Here is a 26,031-nt window from a genome sequence, read left to right on the forward strand (position 1 = left end):
ATAACTCTTTCAAATGGTGGCCGATTTTTAAGATTCTTTGCTTGTTAAGATGATGGGTACCATATTTTCGAGAATAAGTTGGCGTATAAGTAGTTTTCGAGCGTTAAAAAAATTTCACAAACCCTCTTCAAATCCAAAGGGGTTAGTACACGAAAAATTTGCAAAATTTGAAAGTACCTTAACTCTTTCAAATGGTGCCCGATTTTTAAGATTCTTGGCTTGTTAGGATGATGGTTACCATAGTTTCGATAATATATAAGCGTATAATTAGTTTTCGATCGCTACAAAAATTTCACAAACCCCCTTCAAAGCCAAAGGGGGTAGTACACGAAAAACTTGCAAAATTTGAAAATACCATAACTCTTTCAAATGGTGGCCGATTTTTAAGATTCTTTTCTTGTTAAGATGATGGTTACCATATTTTCGAGAATATGTTGGCGTATAAGTAGTTTTCGATCGCTAAAAAAATTTCACAAACCCCCTTCAAATCCAAAGGGGTTAGTACACGAAAAATTTGCAAAATTTGAAAGTACCATAAATCTTTCAAATGGTTCCCGATTTTTAAGATTCTTGGCTTGTTAGGATGATGGTTACCATAGTTTCGATAATATGTAAGCGTATAATTAGTTTTCGATCGCTACAAAAATTTCACAAACCCCCTTCAAAGCCAAAGGGGGTAGTACACGAAAAACTTGCAAAATTTGAAAGTACCATAACTCTTTCAAATGGTGCCCGATTTTTAAGATTCTTTGCTTGTTAAGATGATGGTTACCATATTTTCGAGAATATGTTGGCGTATAAGTAATTTTCGATCCCTAAAAAAATTTCACAAACCCCCTTCAAATCCAAAGGGGTTAGTACACGAAAAATTTGCAAAATTTTAAAGTACCATAAATCTTTCAAATGGTTCCCGATTTTTAAGATTCTTGGCTTGTTAGGATGATGGTTACCATAGTTTCGATAATATGTAAGCGTATAATTAGTTTTCGATCGCTACAAAAATTTCACAAACCCCCTTCAAAGCCAAAGGGGGTAGTACACGAAAAACTTGCAAAATTTGAAAGTACCATAACTCTTTCAAATGGTGCCCGATTTTTAAGATTCTTTGCTTGTTAAGATGATGGTTACCATATTTTCGAGAATATGTTGGCGTATAAGTAATTTTCGATCCCTAAAAAAATTTCACAAACCCCCTTCAAATCCAAAGGGGTTAGTACACGAAAAATTTGCAAAATTTTAAAGTACCATAACTCTTTCAAATAGTTCCCGATTTTTAAGATTCTTGGCTTGTTAGGATGATGGTTACCATAGTTTCGATAATATGTAAGCGTATAATTAGTTTTCGATCGCTACAAAAATATCACAAACCCCCTTCAAAGCCAAATGGGGTAGTACACGAAAAACTTGCAAAATTTGAAAGTACCATAACTCTTTCAAATGGTGGCCGATTTTTAAGATTCTTTGCTTGTTAAGATGATGGTTACCATATTTTCGAGAATATGTTGGCGTATAAGTAGTTTTCGATCGCTAAAAAAAGTTCACAAACCCCCTTCAAATCCAAAGGGGTTAGTACACGAAAAATTTGCAAAATTTGAAAGTACCATAACTCTTTCAAATGATGCCCGATTTTTAAGATTCTTGGCTTGTTAGGATGATGGTTACCATAGTTTCGATAATATGTAAGCGTATAATTAGTTTTCGATCGCTACAAAAATTTCACAAACCCCCTTCAAAGCCAAAGGGGGTAGTACACGAAAAACTTGCAAAATTTGAAAGTACCATAACTCTTTCAAAAGGTGCCCGATTTTTAAGATTCTTTGCTTGTTAAGATGATGGTTACCATATTTTCGAGAATATGTTGGCGTATAAGTAATTTTCGATCCCTAAAAAAATTTCACAAACCCCCTTCAAATCCAAAGGGGTTAGTACACGAAAAATTTGCAAAATTTTAAAGTACCATAACTCTTTCAAATAGTTCCCGATTTTTAAGATTCTTGGCTTGTTAGGATGATGGTTACCATAGTTTCGATAATATGTAAGCGTATAATTAGTTTTCGATTCCTACAAAAATTTCACAAACCCCCTTCAAAGCCAAAGGGGGTAGTACACGAAAAACTTGCAAAATCTGAAAATACCATAACTCTTTCAAATGGTGCCCGATTTTTAAGATTCTTGGCTTGTTAGGATGATGGTTACCATAGTTTCGATAATATGTAAGCGTATAATAAGTTTTCGATCCCTACAAAAATTTCACAAACCCCCTTCAAAGCCAAAGGGGGTAGTACACGAAAACCTTGCAAAATTTGAAACTACCATAACTCTTTCAAATGGTGCCCGATTTTTAAGATTCTTTGCTTGTTAGGATGATGGTTACCATAGTTTTGATAATATGTAAGCGTATAATTAGTTTTCGATCGCTACAAAAATTTCACAAACCCCCTTCAAAGCCAAAGGGGGTAGTACACGAAAAACTTGCAAAATTTGAAAGTACCATAACTCTTTCAAATGGTGCCCGATTTTTAAGATTCTTGGCTTGTTAGGATGATGGTTACCATAGTTTCGAGAATATGTAAGCGTATAATTAGTTTTCCATCCCTACAAAAATTTCACAAACCCCCTTCAAAGCCAAAGGGGGTAGTACACGAAAAACTTGCAAAATTTGAAAATACCATAACTCTTTCAAATGGTGGCCGATTTTTAAGATTCTTTGCTTGTTAAGATGATGGGTACCATATTTTCGAGAATAAGTTGGCGTATAAGTAGTTTTCGAGCGTTAAAAAAATTTCACAAACCCTCTTCAAATCCAAAGGGGTTAGTACACGAAAAATTTGCAAAATTTGAAAGTACCTTAACTCTTTCAAATGGTGCCCGATTTTTAAGATTCTTGGCTTGTTAGGATGATGGTTACCATAGTTTCGATAATATATAAGCGTATAATTAGTTTTCGATCGCTACAAAAATTTCACAAACCCCCTTCAAAGCCAAAGGGGGTAGTACACGAAAAACTTGCAAAATTTGAAAATACCATAACTCTTTCAAATGGTGGCCGATTTTTAAGATTCTTTTCTTGTTAAGATGATGGTTACCATATTTTCGAGAATATGTTGGCGTATAAGTAGTTTTCGATCGCTAAAAAAATTTCACAAACCCCCTTCAAATCCAAAGGGGTTAGTACACGAAAAATTTGCAAAATTTGAAAGTACCATAAATCTTTCAAATGGTTCCCGATTTTTAAGATTCTTGGCTTGTTAGGATGATGGTTACCATAGTTTCGATAATATGTAAGCGTATAATTAGTTTTCGATCGCTACAAAAATTTCACAAACCCCCTTCAAAGCCAAAGGGGGTAGTACACGAAAAACTTGCAAAATTTGAAAGTACCATAACTCTTTCAAATGGTGCCCGATTTTTAAGATTCTTTTCTTGTTAAGATGATGGTTACCATATTTTCGAGAATATGTTGGCGTATAAGTAATTTTCGATCCCTAAAAAAATTTCACAAACCCCCTTCAAATCCAAAGGGGTTAGTACACGAAAAATTTGCAAAATTTTAAAGTACCATAACTCTTTCAAATAGTTCCCGATTTTTAAGATTCTTGGCTTGTTAGGATGATGGTTACCATAGTTTCGATAATATGTAAGCGTATAATTAGTTTTCGATCGCTACAAAAATTTCACAAACCCCCTTCAAAGCCAAATGGGGTAGTACACGAAAAACTTGCAAAATATGAAACTACCATAACTCTTTCAAATGGTGCCCGATTTTTAAGATTCTTTGCTTGTTAAGATGATGGTTACCATATTTTCGAGAATATGTTGGCGTATAAGTAGTTTTCGATCGCTAAAAAAAGTTCACAAACCCCCTTCAAATCCAAAGGGGGGTAGTACACGAAAAACATGCAAAATTTGAAAGTACCATAACTCTTTCAAATGGTGCCCGATTTTTAAAATTCTTTGCTTGTTAAGATGATGGTTACCATATTTTCGAGAATATGTTGGCGTATAAGTAGTTTTCGATCCCTAAAAAAATTTCACAAACCCCCTTCAAATCCAAAGGGGTTAGTACACGAAAAATTTGCAAAATTTTAAAGTACCATAACTCTTTCAAATAGTTCCCGATTTTTAAGATTCTTCGCTTGTTAGGATGATGGTTACCATAGTTTCGATAATATGTAAGCGTATAATTAGTTTTCGATCGCTACAAAAATTTCACAAACCCCCTTCAAAGCCAAATGGGGTAGTACACGAAAAACTTGCAAAATTTGAAAGTACCATAACTCTTTCAAATGGTGGCCGATTTTTAAGATTCTTTGCTTGTTAAGATGATGGTTACCATATTTTCGAGAATATGTTGGCGTATAAGTAGTTTTCGATCGCTAAAAAAAGTTCACAAACCCCCTTCAAATCCAAACGGGTTAGTACACGAAAAACATGCAAAATTTGAAAGTACCATAACTCTTTCAAATGATGCCCGATTTTTAAGATTCTTGGCTTGTTAGGATGATGGTTACCATAGTTTCGATAATATGTAAGCGTATAATTAGTTTTCGATCGCTACGAAAATTTCACAAACCCCCTTCAAAGCCAAAGGGGGTAGTACACGAAAAACTTGCAAAATTTGAAAGTACCATAACTCTTTCAAATGGTGCCCGATTTTTAAGATTCTTTGCTTGTTAAGATGATGGTTACCATATTTTCGAGAATATGTTGGCGTATAAGTAATTTTCGATCCCTAAAAAAATTTCACAAACCCCCTTCAAATCCAAAGGGGTTAGTACACGAAAAATTTGCAAAATTTTAAAGTACCATAACTCTTTCAAATAGTTCCCGATTTTTAAGATTCTTGGCTTGTTAGGATGATGGTTACCATAGTTTCGATAATATGTAAGCGTATAATTAGTTTTCGATCGCTACAAAAATTTCACAAACCCCCTTCAAAGCCAAAGGGGGTAGTACACGAAAAACTTCCAAAATTTGAAAGTACCGTAACTCTTTCAAATGGTGGCCGATTTTTAAGATTATTTGCTTGTTAAGATGATGGTTACCATATTTTCGAGAATATGTTGGCGTATAAGTAGTTTTCGATCCCTAAAAAAATTTCACAAACCCCCTTCAAATCCAAAGGGGTTAGTACACGAAAAATTTGCAAAATCTGAAAATACCATAACTCTTTCAAATGGTGCCCGATTTTTAAGATTCTTGGCTTGTTAGGATGATGGTTACCATAGTTTCGATAATATGTAAGCGTATAATTAGTTTTCGATCCCTACAAAAATTTCACAAACCCCCTTCAAAGCCAAAGGGGGTAGTACACGAAAAACTTGCAAAATTTGAAACTACCATAACTCTTTCAAATGGTGCCCGATTTTTAAGATTCTTTGCTTGTTAGGATGATGGTTACCATAGTTTCAATAATATGTAAGCGTATAATTAGTTTTCGATCGCTACAAAAATTTCACAAACCCCCTTCAAAGCCAAAGGGGGTAGTACACGAAAAACTTGCAAAATTTGAAAGTACCATAACTCTTTCAAATGGTGCCCGGTTTTTAAGATTCTTTGCTTGTTAAGATGATGGTTACCATATTTTTGAGAATATTTTGGCGTATAAGTAGTTTTCGATCGCTAAAAAAATTTCACAAACCCCCTTCAAATCCAAAGGGGTTAGTACACGAAAAATTTGCAAAATTTGAAAGTACCATAACTCTTTCAAATAGTTCCCGATTTTTAAAATTCTTTGCTTGTTAAGATGATGGTTACCATATTTTCGAGAATATGTTGGCGTATAAGTAATTTTCGATCCCTAAAAAAATTTCACAAACCCCCTTCAAATCCAAAGGGGTTAGTACACGAAAAATTTGCAAAATTTTAAAGTACCATAACTCTTTCAAATAGTTCCCGATTTTTAAGATTCTTGGCTTGTTAGGATGATGGTTACCATAGTTTCGATAATATGTAAGCGTATAATTAGTTTTCGATCGCTACAAAAATTTCACAAACCCCCTTCAAAGCCAAATGGGGTAGTACACGAAAAACTTGCAAAATTTGAAAGTACCATAACTCTTTCAAATGGTGGCCGATTTTTAAGATTCTTTGATTGTTAAGATGATGGTTACCATATTTTCGAGAATATGTTGGCGTATAAGTAGTTTTCGATCCCTAAAAAAATTTCACAAACCCCCTTCAAATCCAAAGGGGTTAGTACACGAAAAATTTGCAAAATCTGAAAATACCATAACTCTTTCAAATGGTGCCCGATTTTTAAGATTCTTGGCTTGTTAGGATGATGGTTACCATAGTTTCGATAATATGTAAGCGTATAATTAGTTTTCGATCCCTACAAAAATTTCACAAACCCCCTTCAAAGCCAAAGGGGGTAGTACACGAAAAACTTGCAAAATTTGAAACTACCATAACTCTTTCAAATGGTGCCCGATTTTTAAGATTCTTTGCTTGTTAGGATGATGGTTACCATAGTTTCAATAATATGTAAGCGTATAATTAGTTTTCGATCGCTACAAAAATTTCACAAACCCCCTTCAAAGCCAAAGGGGGTAGTACACGAAAAACTTGCAAAATTTGAAAGTACCATAACTCTTTCAAATGGTGCCCGGTTTTTAAGATTCTTTGCTTGTTAAGATGATGGTTACCATATTTTTGAGAATATTTTGGCGTATAAGTAGTTTTCGATCGCTAAAAAAATTTCACAAACCCCCTTCAAATCCAAAGGGGTTAGTACACGAAAAATTTGCAAAATTTGAAAGTACCATAACTCTTTCAAATAGTTCCCGATTTTTAAAATTCTTTGCTTGTTAAGATGATGGTTACCATATTTTCGAGAATATGTTGGCGTATAAGTAATTTTCGATCCCTAAAAAAATTTCACAAACCCCCTTCAAATCCAAAGGGGTTAGTACACGAAAAATTTGCAAAATTTTAAAGTACCATAACTCTTTCAAATAGTTCCCGATTTTTAAGATTCTTGGCTTGTTAGGATGATGGTTACCATAGTTTCGATAATATGTAAGCGTATAATTAGTTTTCGATCGCTACAAAAATTTCACAAACCCCCTTCAAAGCCAAATGGGGTAGTACACGAAAAACTTGCAAAATTTGAAAGTACCATAACTCTTTCAAATGGTGGCCGATTTTTAAGATTCTTTGCTTGTTAAGATGATGGTTACCATATTTTCGAGAATATGTTGGCGTATAAGTAGTTTTCGATCCCTAAAAAAATTTCACAAACCCCCTTCAAATCCAAAGGGGTTAGTACACGAAAAATTTGCAAAATCTGAAAATACCATAACTCTTTCAAATGGTGCCCGATTTTTAAGATTCTTGGCTTGTTAGGATGATGGTTACCATAGTTTCGATAATATGTAAGCGTATAATTAGTTTTCGATCCCTACAAAAATTTCACAAACCCCCTTCAAAGCCAAAGGGGGTAGTACACGAAAAACTTGCAAAATTTGAAACTACCATAACTCTTTCAAATGGTGCCCGATTTTTAAGATTCTTTGCTTGTTAGGATGATGGTTACCATAGTTTCAATAATATGTAAGCGTATAATTAGTTTTCGATCGCTACAAAAATTTCACAAACCCCCTTCAAAGCCAAAGGGGGTAGTACACGAAAAACTTGCAAAATTTGAAAGTACCATAACTCTTTCAAATGGTGCCCGGTTTTTAAGATTCTTTGCTTGTTAAGATGATGGTTACCATATTTTTGAGAATATTTTGGCGTATAAGTAGTTTTCGATCGCTAAAAAAATTTCACAAACCCCCTTCAAATCCAAAGGGGTTAGTACACGAAAAATTTGCAAAATTTGAAAGTACCATAACTCTTTCAAATAGTTCCCGATTTTTAAAACTCTTTGCTTGTTAAGATGATGGTTACCATATTTTCGAGAATATGTTGGCGTATAAGTAATTTTCGATCCCTAAAAAAATTTCACAAACCCCCTTCAAATCCAAAGGGGTTAGTACACGAAAAATTTGCAAAATTTTAAAGTACCATAACTCTTTCAAATAGTTCCCGATTTTTAAGATTCTTGGCTTATTAGGATGATGGTTACCATAGTTTCGATAATATGTAAGCGTATAATTAGTTTTCGATCGCTACAAAAATTTCACAAACCCCCTTCAAAGCCAAATGGGGTAGTACACGAAAAACTTGCAAAATTTGAAAGTACCATAACTCTTTCAAATGGTGGCCGATTTTTAAGATTCTTTGCTTGTTAAGATGATGGTTACCATATTTTCGAGAATATGTTGGCGTATAAGTAGTTTTCGATCGCTAAAAAAAGTTCACAAACCCCCTTCAAATCCAAAGGGGTTAGTACACGAAAAATTTGCAAAATTTGAAAGTACCATAACTCTTTCAAATGATGCTCGATTTTTAAGATTCTTGGCTTGTTAGGATGATGGTTACCATAGTTTCGATAATATGTAAGCGTATAATTAGTTTTCGATCGCTACAAAAATTTCACAAACCCCCTTCAAAGCCAAAGGGGGTAGTACACGAAAAACTTGCAAAATTTGAAAGTACCATAACTCTTTCAAATGGTGCCCGATTTTTAAGATTCTTTGCTTGTTAAGATGATGGTTACCATATTTTCGAGAATATGTTGGCGTATAAGTAATTTTCGATCCCTAAAAAAATTTCACAAACCCCCTTCAAATCCAAAGGGGTTAGTACACGAAAAATTTGCAAAATTTTAAAGTACCATAACTCTTTCAAATAGTTCCCGATTTTTAAGATTCTTGGCTTGTTAGGATGATGGTTACCATAATTTCGATAATATGTAAGCGTATAATTAGTTTTCGATCGCTACAAAAATTTCACAAACCCCCTTCAAAGCCAAATGGGGTAGTACACGAAAAACTTGCAAAATTTGAAAGTACCATAACTCTTTCAAATGGTGCCCGATTTTTAAGATTCTTTGCTTGTTAAGATGATGGTTACCATATTTTCGAGAATATGTTGGCGTATAAGTAGTTTTCGATCGCTAAAAAAAGTTCACAAACCCCCTTCAAATCCAAAGGGGTTAGTACACGAAAAATTTGCAAAATTTGAAAGTACCATAACTCTTTCAAATGATGCCCGATTTTTAAGATTCTTGGCTTGTTAGGATGATGGTTACCATAGTTTCGATAATATGTAAGCGTATAATTAGTTTTCGATCGCTACAAAAATTTCACAAACCCCCTTCAAAGCCAAAGGGGGTAGTACACGAAAAACTTGCAAAATTTGAAAGTACCATAACTCTTTCAAATGGTGCCCGATTTTTAAGATTCTTTGCTTGTTAAGATGATGGTTACCATATTTTCGAGAATATGTTGGCGTATAAGTAATTTTCGATCCCTAAAAAAATTTCACAAACCCCCTTCAAATCCAAAGGGGTTAGTACACGAAAAATTTGCAAAATTTTAAAGTACCATAACTCTTTCAAATAGTTCCCGATTTTTAAGATTCTTGGCTTGTTAGGATGATGGTTACCATAGTTTCGATAATATGTAAGCGTATAATTAGTTTTCGATCGCTACAAAAATTTCACAAACCCCCTTCAAAGCCAAATGGGGTAGTACACGAAAAACTTGCAAAATTTGAAAGTACCATAACTCTTTCAAATGGTGGCCGATTTTTAAGATTCTTTGCTTGTTAAGATGATGGTTACCATATTTTCGAGAATATGTTGGCGTATAAGTAGTTTTCGATCGCTAAAAAAAGTTCACAAACCCCCTTCAAATCCAAAGGGGTTAGTACACGAAAAATTTGCAAAATTTGAAAGTACCATAACTCTTTCAAATGATGCCCGATTTTTAAGATTCTTGGCTTGTTAGGATGATGGTTACCATAGTTTCGATAATATGTAAGCGTATAATTAGTTTTCGATCGCTACAAAAATTTCACAAACCCCCTTCAAAGCCAAAGGGGGTAGTACACGAAAAACTTGCAAAATTTGAAAGTACCATAACTCTTTCAAATGGTGCCCGATTTTTAAGATTCTTTGCTTGTTAAGATGATGGTTACCATATTTTCGAGAATATGTTGGCGTATAAGTAATTTTCGATCCCTAAAAAAATTTCACAAACCCCCTTCAAATCCAAAGGGGTTAGTACACGAAAAATTTGCAAAATTTTAAAGTACCATAACTCTTTCAAATAGTTCCCGATTTTTAAGATTCTTGGCTTGTTAGGATGATGGTTACCATAATTTCGATAATATGTAAGCGTATAATTAGTTTTCGATCGCTACAAAAATTTCACAAACCCCCTTCAAAGCCAAATGGGGTAGTACACGAAAAACTTGCAAAATTTGAAAGTACCATAACTCTTTCAAATGGTGCCCGATTTTTAAGATTCTTTGCTTGTTAAGATGATGGTTACCATATTTTCGAGAATATGTTGGCGTATAAGTAGTTTTCGATCGCTAAAAAAAGTTCACAAACCCCCTTCAAATCCAAAGGGGTTAGTACACGAAAAATTTGCAAAATTTGAAAGTACCATAACTCTTTCAAATGATGCCCGATTTTTAAGATTCTTGGCTTGTTAGGATGATGGTTACCATAGTTTCGATAATATGTAAGCGTATAATTAGTTTTCGATCGCTACAAAAATTTCACAAACCCCCTTCAAAGCCAAAGGGAGTAGTACACGAAAAACTTGCAAAATTTGAAAGTACCATAACTCTTTCAAATGGTGCCCGATTTTTAAGATTCTTTGCTTGTTAAGATGATGGTTACCATATTTTCGAGAATATGTTGGCGTATAAGTAATTTTCGATCCCTAAAAAAATTTCACAAACCCCCTTCAAATCCAAAGGGGTTAGTACACGAAAAATTTGCAAAATTTTAAAGTACCATAACTCTTTCAAATAGTTCCCGATTTTTAAGATTCTTGGCTTGTTAGGATGATGGTTACCATAGTTTCGATAATATGTAAGCGTATAATTAGTTTTCGATCGCTACAAAAATTTCACAAACCCCCTTCAAAGCCAAATGGGGTAGTACACGAAAAACTTGCAAAATTTGAAAGTACCATAACTCTTTCAAATGGTGGCCGATTTTTAAGATTCTTTGCTTGTTAAGATGATGGTTACCATATTTTCGAGAATATGTTGGCGTATAAGTAGTTTTCGATCGCTAAAAAAAGTTCACAAACCCCCTTCAAATCCAAAGGGGTTAGTACACGAAAAATTTGCAAAATTTGAAAGTACCATAACTCTTTCAAATGATGCCCGATTTTTAAGATTCTTGGCTTGTTAGGATGATGGTTACCATAGTTTCGATAATATGTAAGCGTATAATTAGTTTTCGATCGCTACAAAAATTTCACAAACCCCCTTCAAAGCCAAAGGGGGTAGTACACGAAAAACTTGCAAAATTTGAAAGTACCATAACTCTTTCAAATGGTGCCCGATTTTTAAGATTCTTTGCTTGTTAAGATGATGGTTACCATATTTTCGAGAATATGTTGGCGTATAAGTAATTTTCGATCCCTAAAAAAATTTCACAAACCCCCTTCAAATCCAAAGGGGTTAGTACACGAAAAATTTGCAAAATTTTAAAGTACCATAACTCTTTCAAATAGTTCCCGATTTTTAAGATTCTTGGCTTGTTAGGATGATGGTTACCATAATTTCGATAATATGTAAGCGTATAATTAGTTTTCGATCGCTACAAAAATTTCACAAACCCCCTTCAAAGCCAAATGGGGTAGTACACGAAAAACTTGCAAAATTTGAAAGTACCATAACTCTTTCAAATGGTGCCCGATTTTTAAGATTCTTTGCTTGTTAAGATGATGGTTACCATATTTTCGAGAATATGTTGGCGTATAAGTAGTTTTCGATTGCTAAAAAAAGTTCACAAACCCCCTTCAAATCCAAAGGGGTTAGTACACGAAAAATTTGCAAAATTTGAAAGTACCATAACTCTTTCAAATGATGCCCGATTTTTAAGATTCTTGGCTTGTTAGGATGATGGTTACCATAGTTTCGATAATATGTAAGCGTATAATTAGTTTTCGATCGCTACAAAAATTTCACAAACCCCCTTCAAAGCCAAAGGGGGTAGTACACGAAAAACTTGCAAAATTTGAAAGTACCATAACTCTTTCAAATGGTGCCCGATTTTTAAGATTCTTTGCTTGTTAAGATGATGGTTACCATATTTTCGAGAATATGTTGGCGTATAAGTAATTTTCGATCCCTAAAAAAATTTCACAAACCCCCTTCAAATCCAAAGGGGTTAGTACACGAAAAATTTGCAAAATTTTAAAGTACCATAACTCTTTCAAATAGTTCCCGATTTTTAAGATTCTTGGCTTGTTAGGATGATGGTTACCATAGTTTCGATAATATGTAAGCGTATAATTAGTTTTCGATCGCTACCAAAATTTCACAAACCCCCTTCAAAGCCAAATGGGGTAGTACACGAAAAACTTGCAAAATTTGAAATTACCATAACTCTTTCAAATGGTGGCCGATTTTTAAGATTCTTTGCTTGTTAAGATGATGGTTACCATATTTTCGAGAATATGTTGGCGTATAAGTAGTTTTCGATCCCTAAAAAAATTTCACAAACCCCCTTCAAATCCAAAGGGGTTAGTACACGAAAAATTTGCAAAATCTGAAAATACCATAACTCTTTCAAATGGTGCCCGATTTTTAAGATTCTTGGCTTGTTAGGATGATGGTTACCATAGTTTCGATAATATGTAAGCGTATAATTAGTTTTCGATCGCTACAAAAATTTCACAAACCCCCTTCAAAGCCAAAGGGGGTAGTACACGAAAAACTTGCAAAATTTGAAAGTACCATAACTCTTTCAAATGGTGCCCGATTTTTAAGATTCTTTGCTTGTTAAGATGATGGTTACCATATTTTCGAGAATATGTTGGCGTATAAGTAATTTTCGATCCCTAAAAAAATTTCACAAACCCCCTTCAAATCCAAAGGGGTTAGTACACGAAAAATTTGCAAAATTTTAAAGTACCATAACTCTTTCAAATAGTTCCCGATTTTTAAGATTCTTGGCTTGTTAGGATGATGGTTACCATAGTTTCGATAATATGTAAGCGTATAATTAGTTTTCGATCGCTACAAAAATTTCACAAACCCCCTTCAAAGCCAAATGGGGTAGTACACGAAAAACTTGCAAAATTTGAAAGTACCATAACTCTTTCAAATGGTGGCCGATTTTTAAGATTCTTTGCTTGTTAAGATGATGGTTACCATATTTTCGAGAATATGTTGGCGTATAAGTAGTTTTCGATCGCTAAAAAAAGTTCACAAACCCCCTTCAAATCCAAAGGGGTTAGTACACGAAAAATTTGCAAAATTTGAAAGTACCATAACTCTTTCAAATGATGCCCGATTTTTAAGATTCTTGGCTTGTTAGGATGATGGTTACCATAGTTTCGATAATATGTAAGCGTATAATTAGTTTTCGATCGCTACAAAAATTTCACAAACCCCCTTCAAAGCCAAAGGGGGTAGTACACGAAAAACTTGCAAAATTTGAAAGTACCATAACTCTTTCAAATGGTGCCCGATTTTTAAGATTCTTTGCTTGTTAAGATGATGGTTACCATATTTTCGAGAATATGTTGGCGTATAAGTAATTTTCGATCCCTAAAAAAATTTCACAAACCCCCTTCAAATCCAAAGGGGTTAGTACACGAAAAATTTGCAAAATTTTAAAGTACCATAACTCTTTCAAATAGTTCCCGATTTTTAAGATTCTTGGCTTGTTAGGATGATGGTTACCATAATTTCGATAATATGTAAGCGTATAATTAGTTTTCGATCGCTACAAAAATTTCACAAACCCCCTTCAAAGCCAAATGGGGTAGTACACGAAAAACTTGCAAAATTTGAAAGTACCATAACTCTTTCAAATGGTGGCCGATTTTTAAGATTCTTTGCTTGTTAAGATGATGGTTACCATATTTTCGAGAATATGTTGGCGTATAAGTAGTTTTCGATCGCTAAAAAAATTTCACAAACCCCCTTCAAATCCAAAGGGGGGTAGTACACGAAAAACATGCAAAATTTGAAAGTACCATAACTCTTTCAAATGGTGCCCGATTTTTAAAATTCTTTGCTTGTTAAGATGATGGTTACCATATTTTCGAGAATATGTTGGCGTATAAGTAGTTTTCGATCCCTAAAAAAATTTCACAAACCCCCTTCAAATCCAAAGGGGTTAGTACACGAAAAATTTGCAAAATCTAAAAATACCATAACTCTTTCAAATGGTGCCCGATTTTTAAGATTCTTGGCTTGTTAGGATGATGGTTACCATAGTTTCGATAATATGTAAGCGTATAATAAGTTTTCGATCCCTACAAAAATTTCACAAACCCCCTTCAAAGCCAAAGGGGGTAGTACACGAAAAACTTGCAAAATTTGAAACTACCATAACTCTTTCAAATGGTGCCCGATTTTTAAGATTCTTTGCTTGTTAGGATGATGGTTACCATAGTTTCGATAATATGTAAGCGTATAATTAGTTTTCGATCGCTACAAAAATTTCACAAACCCCCTTCAAAGCCAAAGGGGGTAGTACACGAAAAACTTGCAAAATTTGAAAGTACCATAACTCTTTCAAATGGTGCCCGATTTTTAAGATTCTTTGCTTGTTAAGATTATGGTTACCATATTTTCGAGAATATGTTGGCGTATAAGTAATTTTCGATCCCTAAAAAAATTTCACAAACCCCCTTCAAATCCAAAGGGGTTAGTACACGAAAAATTTGCAAAATTTTAAAGTACCATAACTCTTTCAAATAGTTCCCGATTTTTAAGATTCTTGGCTTGTTAGGATGATGGTTACCATAGTTTCGATAATATGTAAGGGTATAATTAGTTTTCGATCGCTACAAAAATTTCACAAACCCCCTTCAAAGCCAAATGAGGTAGTACACGAAAAACTTGCAAAATTTGAAAGTACCATAACTCTTTCAAATGGTGGCCGATTTTTAAGATTCTTTGCTTGTTAAGATGATGGTTACCATATTTTCGAGAATATGTTGGCGTATAAGTAATTTTCTATCCCTAAAAAAATTTCACAAACCCCCTTCAAATCCAAAGGGGTTAGTACACGAAAAATTTGCAAAATTTTAAAGTACCATAACTCTTTCAAATAGTTCCCGATTTTTAAGATTCTTGGCTTGTTAGGATGATGGTTACCATAGTTTCGATAATATGTAAGCGTATAATTAGTTTTCGATCGCTACAAAAATTTCACAAACCCCCTTCAAAGCCAAAGGGGGTAGTACACGAAAAACTTGCAAAATTTGAAAGTACCGTAACTCTTTCAAATGGTGGCCGATTTTTAAGATTATTTGCTTGTTAAGATGATGGTTACCATATTTTCGAGAATATGTTGGCGTATAAGTAGTTTTCGATCCCTAAAAAAATTTCACAAACCCCCTTCAAATCCAAAGGGGTTAGTACACGAAAAATTTGCAAAATCTGAAAATACCATAACTCTTTCAAATGGTGCCCGATTTTTAAGATTCTTGGCTTGTTAGGATGATGGTTACCATAGTTTCGATAATATGTAAGCGTATAATTAGTTTTCGATCCCTACAAAAATTTCACAAACCCCCTTCAAAGCCAAAGGGGGTAGTACACGAAAAACTTGCAAAATTTGAAACTACCATAACTCTTTCAAATGGTGCCCGATTTTTAAGATTCTTTGCTTGTTAGGATGATGGTTACCATAGTTTCAATAATATGTAAGCGTATAATTAGTTTTCGATCGCTACAAAAATTTCACAAACCCCCTTCAAAGCCAAAGGGGGTAGTACACGAAAAACTTGCAAAATTTGAAAGTACCATAACTCTTTCAAATGGTGCCCGGTTTTTAAGATTCTTTGCTTGTTAAGATGATGGTTACCATATTTTTGAGAATATTTTGGCGTATAAGTAGTTTTCGATCGCTAAAAAAATTTCACAAACCCCCTTCAAATCCAAAGGGGTTAGTACACGAAAAATTTGCAAAATTTGAAAGTACCATAACTCTTTCAAATAGTTCCCGATTTTTAAAATTCTTTGCTTGTTAAGATGATGGTTACCATATTTTCGAGAATATGTTGGCGTATAAGTAATTTTCGATCCCTAAAAAAATTTCACAAACCCCCTTCAAATCCAAAGGGGTTAGTACACGAAAAATTTGCAAAATTTTAAAGTACCATAACTCTTTCAAATAGTTCCCGATTTTTAAGATTCTTGGCTTGTTAGGATGATGGTTACCATAGTTTCGATAATATGTAAGCGTATAATTAGTTTTCGATCGCTACAAAAATTTCACAAACCCCCTTCAAAGCCAAATGGGGTAGTACACGAAAAACTTGCAAAATTTGAAAGTACCATAACTCTTTCAAATGGTGGCCGATTTTTAAGATTCTTTGCTTGTTAAGATGATGGTTACCATATTTTCGAGAATATGTTGGCGTATAAGTAGTTTTCGATCCCTAAAAAAATTTCACAAACCCCCTTCAAATCCAAAGGGGTTAGTACACGAAAAATTTGCAAAATCTGAAAATACCATAACTCTTTCAAATGGTGCCCGATTTTTAAGATTCTTGGCTTGTTAGGATGATGGTTACCATAGTTTCGATAATATGTAAGCGTATAATTAGTTTTCGATCCCTACAAAAATTTCACAAACCCCCTTCAAAGCCAAAGGGGGTAGTACACGAAAAACTTGCAAAATTTGAAACTACCATAACTCTTTCAAATGGTGCCCGATTTTTAAGATTCTTTGCTTGTTAGGATGATGGTTACCATAGTTTCAATAATATGTAAGCGTATAATTAGTTTTCGATCGCTACAAAAATTTCACAAACCCCCTTCAAAGCCAAAGGGGGTAGTACACGAAAAACTTGCAAAATTTGAAAGTACCATAACTCTTTCAAATGGTGCCCGGTTTTTAAGATTCTTTGCTTGTTAAGATGATGGTTACCATATTTTTGAGAATATTTTGGCGTATAAGTAGTTTTCGATCGCTAAAAAAATTTCACAAACCCCCTTCAAATCCAAAGGGGTTAGTACACGAAAAATTTGCAAAATTTGAAAGTACCATAACTCTTTCAAATAGTTCCCGATTTTTAAAATTCTTTGCTTGTTAAGATGATGGTTACCATATTTTCGAGAATATGTTGGCGTATAAGTAATTTTCGATCCCTAAAAAAATTTCACAAACCCCCTTCAAATCCAAAGGGGTTAGTACACGAAAAATTTGCAAAATTTTAAAGTACCATAACTCTTTCAAATAGTTCCCGATTTTTAAGATTCTTGGCTTGTTAGGATGATGGTTACCATAGTTTCGATAATATGTAAGCGTATAATTAGTTTTCGATCGCTACAAAAATTTCACAAACCCCCTTCAAAGCCAAATGGGGTAGTACACGAAAAAATTGCAAAATTTGAAAGTACCATAACTCTTTCAAATGGTGGCCGATTTTTAAGATTCTTTGCTTGTTAAGATGATGGTTACCATATTTTCGAGAATATGTTGGCGTATAAGTAGTTTTCGATCCCTAAAAAAATTTCACAAACCCCCTTCAAATCCAAAGGGGTTAGTACACGAAAAATTTGCAAAATCTGAAAATACCATAACTCTTTCAAATGGTGCCCGATTTTTAAGATTCTTGGCTTGTTAGGATGATGGTTACCATAGTTTCGATAATATGTAAGCGTATAATTAGTTTTCGATCCCTACAAAAATTTCACAAACCCCCTTCAAAGCCAAAGGGGGTAGTACACGAAAAACTTGCAAAATTTGAAACTACCATAACTCTTTCAAATGGTGCCCGATTTTTAAGATTCTTTGCTTGTTAGGATGATGGTTACCATAGTTTCAATAATATGTAAGCGTATAATTAGTTTTCGATCGCTACAAAAATTTCACAAACCCCCTTCAAAGCCAAAGGGGGTAGTACACGAAAAACTTGCAAAATTTGAAAGTACCATAACTCTTTCAAATGGTGCCCGATTTTTAAGATTCTTTGCTTGTTAAGATGATGGTTACCATATTTTCGAGAATATGTTGGCGTATAAGTAATTTTCGATCCCTAAAAAAATTTCACAAACCCCCTTCAAATCCAAAGGGGTTAGTACACGAAAAATTTGCAAAATCTTAAAGTACCATAACTCTTTCAAATAGTTCCCGATTTTTAAGATTCTTGGCTTGTTAGGATGATGGTTACCATAGTTTCGATAATATGTAAGCGTATAATTAGTTTTCGATCGCTACAAAAATTTCACAAACCCCCTTCAAAGCCAAATGGGGTAGTACACGAAAAACTTGCAAAATTTGAAAGTACCATAACTCTTTCAAATGGTGGCCGATTTTTAAGATTCTTTGCTTGTTAAGATGATGGTTACCATATTTTCGAGAATATGTTGGCGTATAAGTAGTTTTCGATCGCTAAAAAAATTTCACAAACCCCCTTCAAATCCAAAGGGGGGTAGTACACGAAAAACATGCAAAATTTGAAAGTACCATAACTCTTTCAAATGGTGCCCGATTTTTAAAATTCTTTGCTTGTTAAGATGATGGTTACCATATTTTCGAGAATATGTTGGCGTATAAGTAGTTTTCGATCCCTAAAAAAATTTCACAAACCCCCTTCAAATCCAAAGGGGTTAGTACACGAAAAATTTGCAAAATCTGAAAATACCATAACTCTTTCAAATGGTGCCCGATTTTTAAGATTCTTGGCTTGTTAGGATGATGGTTACCATAGTTTCGATAATATGTAAGGGTATAATAAGTTTTCGATCCCTACAAAAATTTCACAAACCCCCTTCAAAGCCAAAGGGGGTAGTACACGAAAAACTTGCAAAATTTGAAACTACCATAACTCTTTCAAATGGTGCCCGATTTTTAAGATTCTTTGCTTGTTAGGATGATGGTTACCATAGTTTCGATAATATGTAAGCGTATAATTAGTTTTCGATCGCTACAAAAATTTCACAAACCCCCTTCAAAGCCAAAGGGGGTAGTACACGAAAAACTTGCAAAATTTGAAAGTACCATAACTCTTTCAAATGGTGCCCGATTTTTAAGATTCTTTGCTTGTTAAGATTATGGTTACCATATTTTCGAGAATATGTTGGCGTATAAGTAATTTTCGATCCCTAAAAAAATTTCACAAACCCCCTTCAAATCCAAAGGGGTTAGTACACGAAAAATTTGCAAAATTTTAAAGTACCATAACTCTTTCAAATAGTTCCCGATTTTTAAGATTCTTGGCTTGTTAGGATGATGGTTACCATAGTTTCGATAATATGTAAGGGTATAATTAGTTTTCGATCGCTACGAAAATTTCACAAACCCCCTTCAAAGCCAAATGAGGTAGTACACGAAAAACTTGCAAAATTTGAAAGTACCATAACTCTTTCAAATGGTGGCCGATTTTTAAGATTCTTTGCTTGTTAAGATGATGGTTACCATATTTTCGAGAATATGTTGGCGTATAAGTAATTTTCTATCCCTAAAAAAATTTCACAAACCCCCTTCAAATCCAAAGGGGTTAGTACACGAAAAATTTGCAAAATTTTAAATTACCATAACTCTTTCAAATAGCTCCCGATTTTTAAGATTCTTGGCTTGTTAGGATGATGGTTACCATAGTTTCGATAATATGTAAGCGTATAATTAGTTTTCGATCGCTACAAAAATTTCACAAACCCCCTTCAAAGCCAAATGGGGTAGTACACGAAAAACTTGCAAAATTTGAAAGTACCATAACTCTTTCAAATGGTGTCCGATTTTTAAGATTCTTTGCTTGTTAAGATGATGGTTACCATATTTTCGAGAATATGTTGGCGTATAAGTAGTTTTCGATCGCTAAAAAAATTTCACAAACCCCCTTCAAATCCAAAGGGGGGTAGTACACGAAAAACATGCAAAATTTGAAAGTACCATAACTCTTTCAATTGGTGCCCGATTTTTAAAATTCTTTGCTTGTTAAGATGATGGTTACCATATTTTCGAGAATATGTTGGCGTATAAGTAGTTTTCGAGCCCTAAAAAAATTTCACAAACCCCCTTCAAATCCAAAGGGGTTAGTACACGAAAAATTTGCAAAATCTGAAAATACCATAACTCTTTCAAATGGTGCCCGATTTTTAAGATTCTTGGCTTGTTAGGATGATGGTTACCATAGTTTCGATAATATGTAAGCGTATAATAAGTTTTCGATCCCTACAAAAATTTCACAAACCCCCTTCAAAGCCAAAGGGGGTAGTACACGAAAAACTTGCAAAATTTGAAACTACCATAACTCTTTCAAATGGTGCCCGATTTTTAAGATTCTTTGCTTGTTAGGATGATGGTTACCATAGTTTCGATAATATGTAAGCGTATAATTAGTTTTCGATCGCTACAAAAATTTCACAAACCCCCTTCAAAGCCAAAGGGGGTAGTACACGAAAAACTTGCAAAATTTGAAAGTACCATAACTCTTTCAAATGGTGCCCGATTTTTTAGATTCTTTGCTTGTTAAGATGATGGTTACCATATTTTTGAGAATATGTTGGCGTATAAGTAGTTTTCGATCCCTAAAAAAATTTCACAAACCCCCTTCAAATCCAAAGGGGTTAGTACACGAAAAATTTGCAAAATCTGAAAATACCATAACTCTTTCAAATGGTGCCCGATTTTTAAGATTCTTGGCTTGTTAGGATGATGGTTACCATAGTTTCGATAATATGTAAGCGTATAATAAGTTTTCGATCCCTACAAAAATTTCACAAACCCCCTTCAAAGCCAAAGGGGGTAGTACACGAAAAACTTGCAAAATTTGAAACTACCATAACTCTTTCAAATGGTGCCCGATTTTTAAGATTCTTTGCTTGTTAGGATGATGGTTACCATAGTTTCGATAATATGTAAGCGTATAATTAGTTTTCGATCGCTACAAAAATTTCACAAACCCCCTTCAAAGCCAAAGGGGGTAGTACACGAAAAACTTGCAAAATTTGAAAGTACCATAACTCATTCAAATGGTGCCCGATTTTTTAGATTCTTTGCTTGTTAAGATGATGGTTACCATATTTTCGAGAATATGTTGGCGTATAAGTAGTTTTCGATCCCTAAAAAAATTTCACAAACCCCCTTCAAATCCAAAAGGGTTAGTACACGAAAACTTTGCAAAATTTTAAAGTACCATAACTCTTTCAAATAGTTCCCGATTTTTAAGATTCTTGGCTTGTTAGGATGATGGTTACCATAGTTTCGAGAATATGTAAGCGTATAATTAGTTTTCCATCCCTACAAAAATTTCACAAACCCCCTTCAAAGCCAAAGGGGGTAGTACACGAAAAACTTGCAAAATTTGAAAATACCATAACTCTTTCAAATGGTGGCCGAATTTTAAGATTCTTTGCTTGTTAAGATGATGGTTACCATATTTTCGAGAATATGTTGGCGTATAAGTAGTTTTCGAGCGTTAAAAAAATTTCACAAACCCTCTTCAAATCCAAAGGGGTTAGTACACGAAAAATTTTAAAAATTTGAAAGTACCATAACTCTTTCAAATGGTGCCCGATTTTTAAGATTCTTGGCTTGTTAGGATGATGGTTACCATAGTTTCGATAATATGTAAGCGTAAAGATTCTTTGCTTGTTAAGATGATGGTTACCATATTTTCGAGAATATGTTGGCGTATAAGTAGTTTTCGATCGCTAAAAAAATTTCACAAACCCCCTTCAAATCCAAAGGGGTTAGTACACGAAAAATTTCCAAATTTGAAAGTACCATAACTCTTTCAAATGGTGCCCGATTTTTAAGATTCTTAGCCTGTTAGGATGATGGTTACCATAGTTTCGATAATATGTAAGCGTATAATTAGTTTTCGATTCCTACAAAAATTTCACAAACCCCCTTCAAAGCCAAAGGGGGTAGTACACGAAAAACTTGCAAAATTTGAAAGTACCATAACTCTTTCAAATGGTGCCCGATTTTTAAGATTCTTTGCTTGTTAAGATGATGGTTACCATATTTTCGAGAATATGTTGGCGTATAAGTAGTTTTCGATCGCTAAAAAAATTTCACAAACCCCCTTCAAATCCAAAGGGGTTAGTACACGAAAAATTTGCAAAATTTGAAAATACCATAACTCGTTCAAATGGTGCCCTATTTTTAAGATTTTTAGCCTGTTAGGATGATGGTTACCATAGTTTCGATAATATGTAAGCGTATAATTAGTTTTCGATCCCTACAAAAGTTTCACAAACCCCCTTCAAAGCCAAAGGGGGTAGTACACGAAAAACTTGCAAAATTTGAAAGTACCATAACTCTTTCAAATGGTGCCCTATTTTTAAGATTCTTAGCCTGTTAGGATGATGGTTACCATAGTTTCGATAATATGTAAGCGTATAATTAGTTTTCGATCCCTACAAAAATTTCACAAACCCCCTTCAAAGCCAAAGGGGGTAGTACACGAAAAACTTGCAAAATTTGAAAGTACCACAACTCTTTCAAATGGTGCCCGATTTTTAAGATTCTTTGCTTGTTAAGATGATGGTTACCATATTTTCGATAATATGTTGGCGTATAAGTAATTTTCGATCCCTAAAAAAATTTCACAAACCCCCTTCAAATCCAAAGGGGTTAGTACACGAAAAATTTGCAAAATTTTAAAGTACCATAACTCTTTCAAATAGTTCCCGATTTTTAAGATTCTTGGCTTGTTAGGATGATGGTTACCATAGTTTCGATAATATGTAAGCGTATAATTAGTTTTCGATCGCTACAAAAATTTCACAAACCCCCTTCAAAGCCAAATGGGGTAGTACACGAAAAACTTGCAAAATTTGAAAGTACCATAACTCTTTCAAATGGTGGCCGATTTTTAAGATTCTTTGCTTGTTAAGATGATGGTTACCATATTTTCGAGAATATGTTGGCGTATAAGTAGTTTTCGATCGCTAAAAAAAGTTCACAAACCCCCTTCAAATCCAAAGGGGTTAGTACACGAAAAATTTGCAAAATTTGAAAGTACCATAACTCTTTCAAATGATGCCCGATTTTTAAGATTCTTGGCTTGTTAGGATGATGGTTACCATAGTTTCGATAATATGTAAGCGTATAATTAGTTTTCGATCGCTACAAAAATTTCACAAACCCCATTCAAAGCCAAAGGGGGTAGTACACGAAAAACTTGCAAAATTTGAAAGTACCATAACTCTTTCAAATGGTGCCCGATTTTTAAGATTCTTTGCTTGTTAAGATGATGGTTACCATATTTTCGAGAATATGTTGGCGTATAAGTAATTTTCGATCCCTAAAAAAATTTCACAAACCCCCTTCAAATCCAAAGGGGTTAGTACACGAAAAATTTGCAAAATTTTAAAGTACCATAACTCTTTCAAATAGTTCCCGATTTTTAAGATTCTTGGCTTGTTAGGATGATGGTTACCATAGTTTCGAGAATATGTAAGCGTATAATTAGTTTTCGATTCCTACAAAAATTTCACAAACCCCCTTCAAAGCCAAAGGGGGTAGTACACGAAAAACTTGCAAAATTTGAAAGTACCATAACTCTTTCAAATGGTGGCCGATTTTTAAGATTATTTGCTTGTTAAGATGATGGTTACCATATTTTCGAGAATATGTTGGCGTATAAGTAGTTTTCGATCCCTAAAAAAATTTCACAAACCCCCTTCAAATCCAAAGGGGTTAGTACACGAAAAATTTGCAAAATCTGAAAATACCATAACTCTTTCAAATGGTGGCCGATTTTTAAGATTCTTGGCTTGTTAGGATGATGGTTATCATAGTTTCGATAATATGTAAGCGTATAATTAGTTTTCGATCCCTACAAAAATTTCACAAACCCCCTTCAAAGCCAAAGGGGGTAGTACACGAAAAACTTGCAAAATTTGAAAGTACCATAACTCTTTCAAATGGTGGCCGATTTTTAAGATTCTTTGCTTGTTAAGATGATGGTTACCATATTTTCGAGAATATGTTGGCGTATAAGTAGTTTTCGATCGCTAAAAAAAGTTCACAAACCCCCTTCAAATCCAAAGGGGTTAGTACACGAAAAATTTGCAAAATTTGAAAGTACCATAACTCTTTCAAATGATGCCCGATTTTTAAGATTCTTGGCTTGTTAGGATGATGGTTACCATAGTTTCGATAATATGTAAGCGTATAATTAGTTTTCGATCGCTACAAAAATTTCACAAACCCCCTTCAAAGCCAAAAGGGGTAGTACACGAAAAACTTGCAAAATTTGAAAGTACCATAACTCTTTCAAATGGTGCCCGATTTTTAAGATTCTTTGCTTGTTAAGATGATGGTTACCATATTTTCGAGAATATGTTGGCGTATAAGTAATTTTCGATCCCTAAAAAAATTTCACAAACCCCCTTCAAATCCAAAGGGGTTAGTACACGAAAAATTTGCAAAATTTTAAAGTACCATAACTCTTTCAAATAGTTCCCGATTTTTAAGATTCTTGGCTTGTTAGGATGATGGTTACCATAGTTTCGATAATATGTAAGCGTATAATTAGTTTTCGATCGCTACAAAAATTTCACAAACCCCCTTCAAAGCCAAATGGGGTAGTACACGAAAAACTTGCAAAATTTGAAAGTACCATAACTCTTTCAAATGGTGGCCGATTTTTAAGATTCTTTGCTTGTTAAGATGATGGTTACCATATTTTCGAGAATATGTTGGCGTATAAGTAGTTTTCGATCGCTAAAAAAAGTTCACAAACCCCCTTCAAATCCAAAGGGGTTAGTACACGAAAAATTTGCAAAATTTGAAAGTACCATAACTCTTTCAAATGATGCCCGATTTTTAAGATTCTTGGCTTGTTAGGATGATGGTTACCATAGTTTCGATAATATGTAAGCGTATAATTAGTTTTCGATCGCTACAAAAATTTCACAAACCCCATTCAAAGCCAAAGGGGGTAGTACACGAAAAACTTGCAAAATTTGAAAGTACCATAACTCTTTCAAATGGTGCCCGATTTTTAAGATTCTTTGCTTGTTAAGATGATGGTTACCATATTTTCGAGAATATGTTGGCGTATAAGTAATTTTCGATCCCTAAAAAAATTTCACAAACCCCCTTCAAATCCAAAGGGGTTAGTACACGAAAAATTTGCAAAATTTTAAAGTACCATAACTCTTTCAAATACTTCCCGATTTTTAAGATTCTTGGCTTGTTAGGATGATGGTTACCATAGTTTCGAGAATATGTAAGCGTATAATTAGTTTTCGATTCCTACAAAAATTTCACAAACCCCCTTCAAAGCCAAAGGGGGTAGTACACGAAAAACTTGCAAAATTTGAAAGTACCATAACTCTTTCAAATGGTGGCCGATTTTTAAGATTATTTGCTTGTTAAGATGATGGTTACCATATTTTCGAGAATATGTTGGCGTATAAGTAGTTTTCGATCCCTAAAAAAATTTCACAAACCCCCTTCAAATCCAAAGGGGTTAGTACACGAAAAATTTGCAAAATCTGAAAATACCATAACTCTTTCAAATGGTGCCCGATTTTTAAGATTCTTGGCTTGTTAGGATGATGGTTATCATAGTTTCGATAATATGTAAGCGTATAATTAGTTTTCGATCCCTACAAAAATTTCACAAACCCCCTTCAAAGCCAAAGGGGGTAGTACACGAAAAACTTGCAAAATTTGAAACTACCATAACTCTTTCAAATGGTGCCCGATTTTTAAGATTCTTTGCTTGTTAGGATGATGGTTACCATAGTTTCGATAATATGTAAGCGTATAATTAGTTTTCGATCGCTACAAAAATTTCACAAACCCCCTTCAAAGCCAAAGGGGGTAGTACACGAAAAACTTGCAAAATTTGAAAGTACCATAACTCTTTCAAATGGTGCCCGATTTTTTAGATTCTTTGCTTGTTAAGATGATGGTTACCATATTTTCGAGAATATGTTGGCGTATAAGTAGTTTTCGATCCCTAAAAAAATTTCACAAACCCCCTTCAAATCCAAAGGGGTTAGTACACGAAAAATTTG

The sequence above is a fragment of the Urtica dioica genome, chromosome 6 (genome assembly GCF_054948205.1).
Source record: "Urtica dioica subsp. dioica isolate 48M chromosome 6, U.dioica_male_clone48M_v1_H2, whole genome shotgun sequence".
Taxonomy (NCBI): domain Eukaryota; kingdom Viridiplantae; phylum Streptophyta; class Magnoliopsida; order Rosales; family Urticaceae; genus Urtica; species Urtica dioica.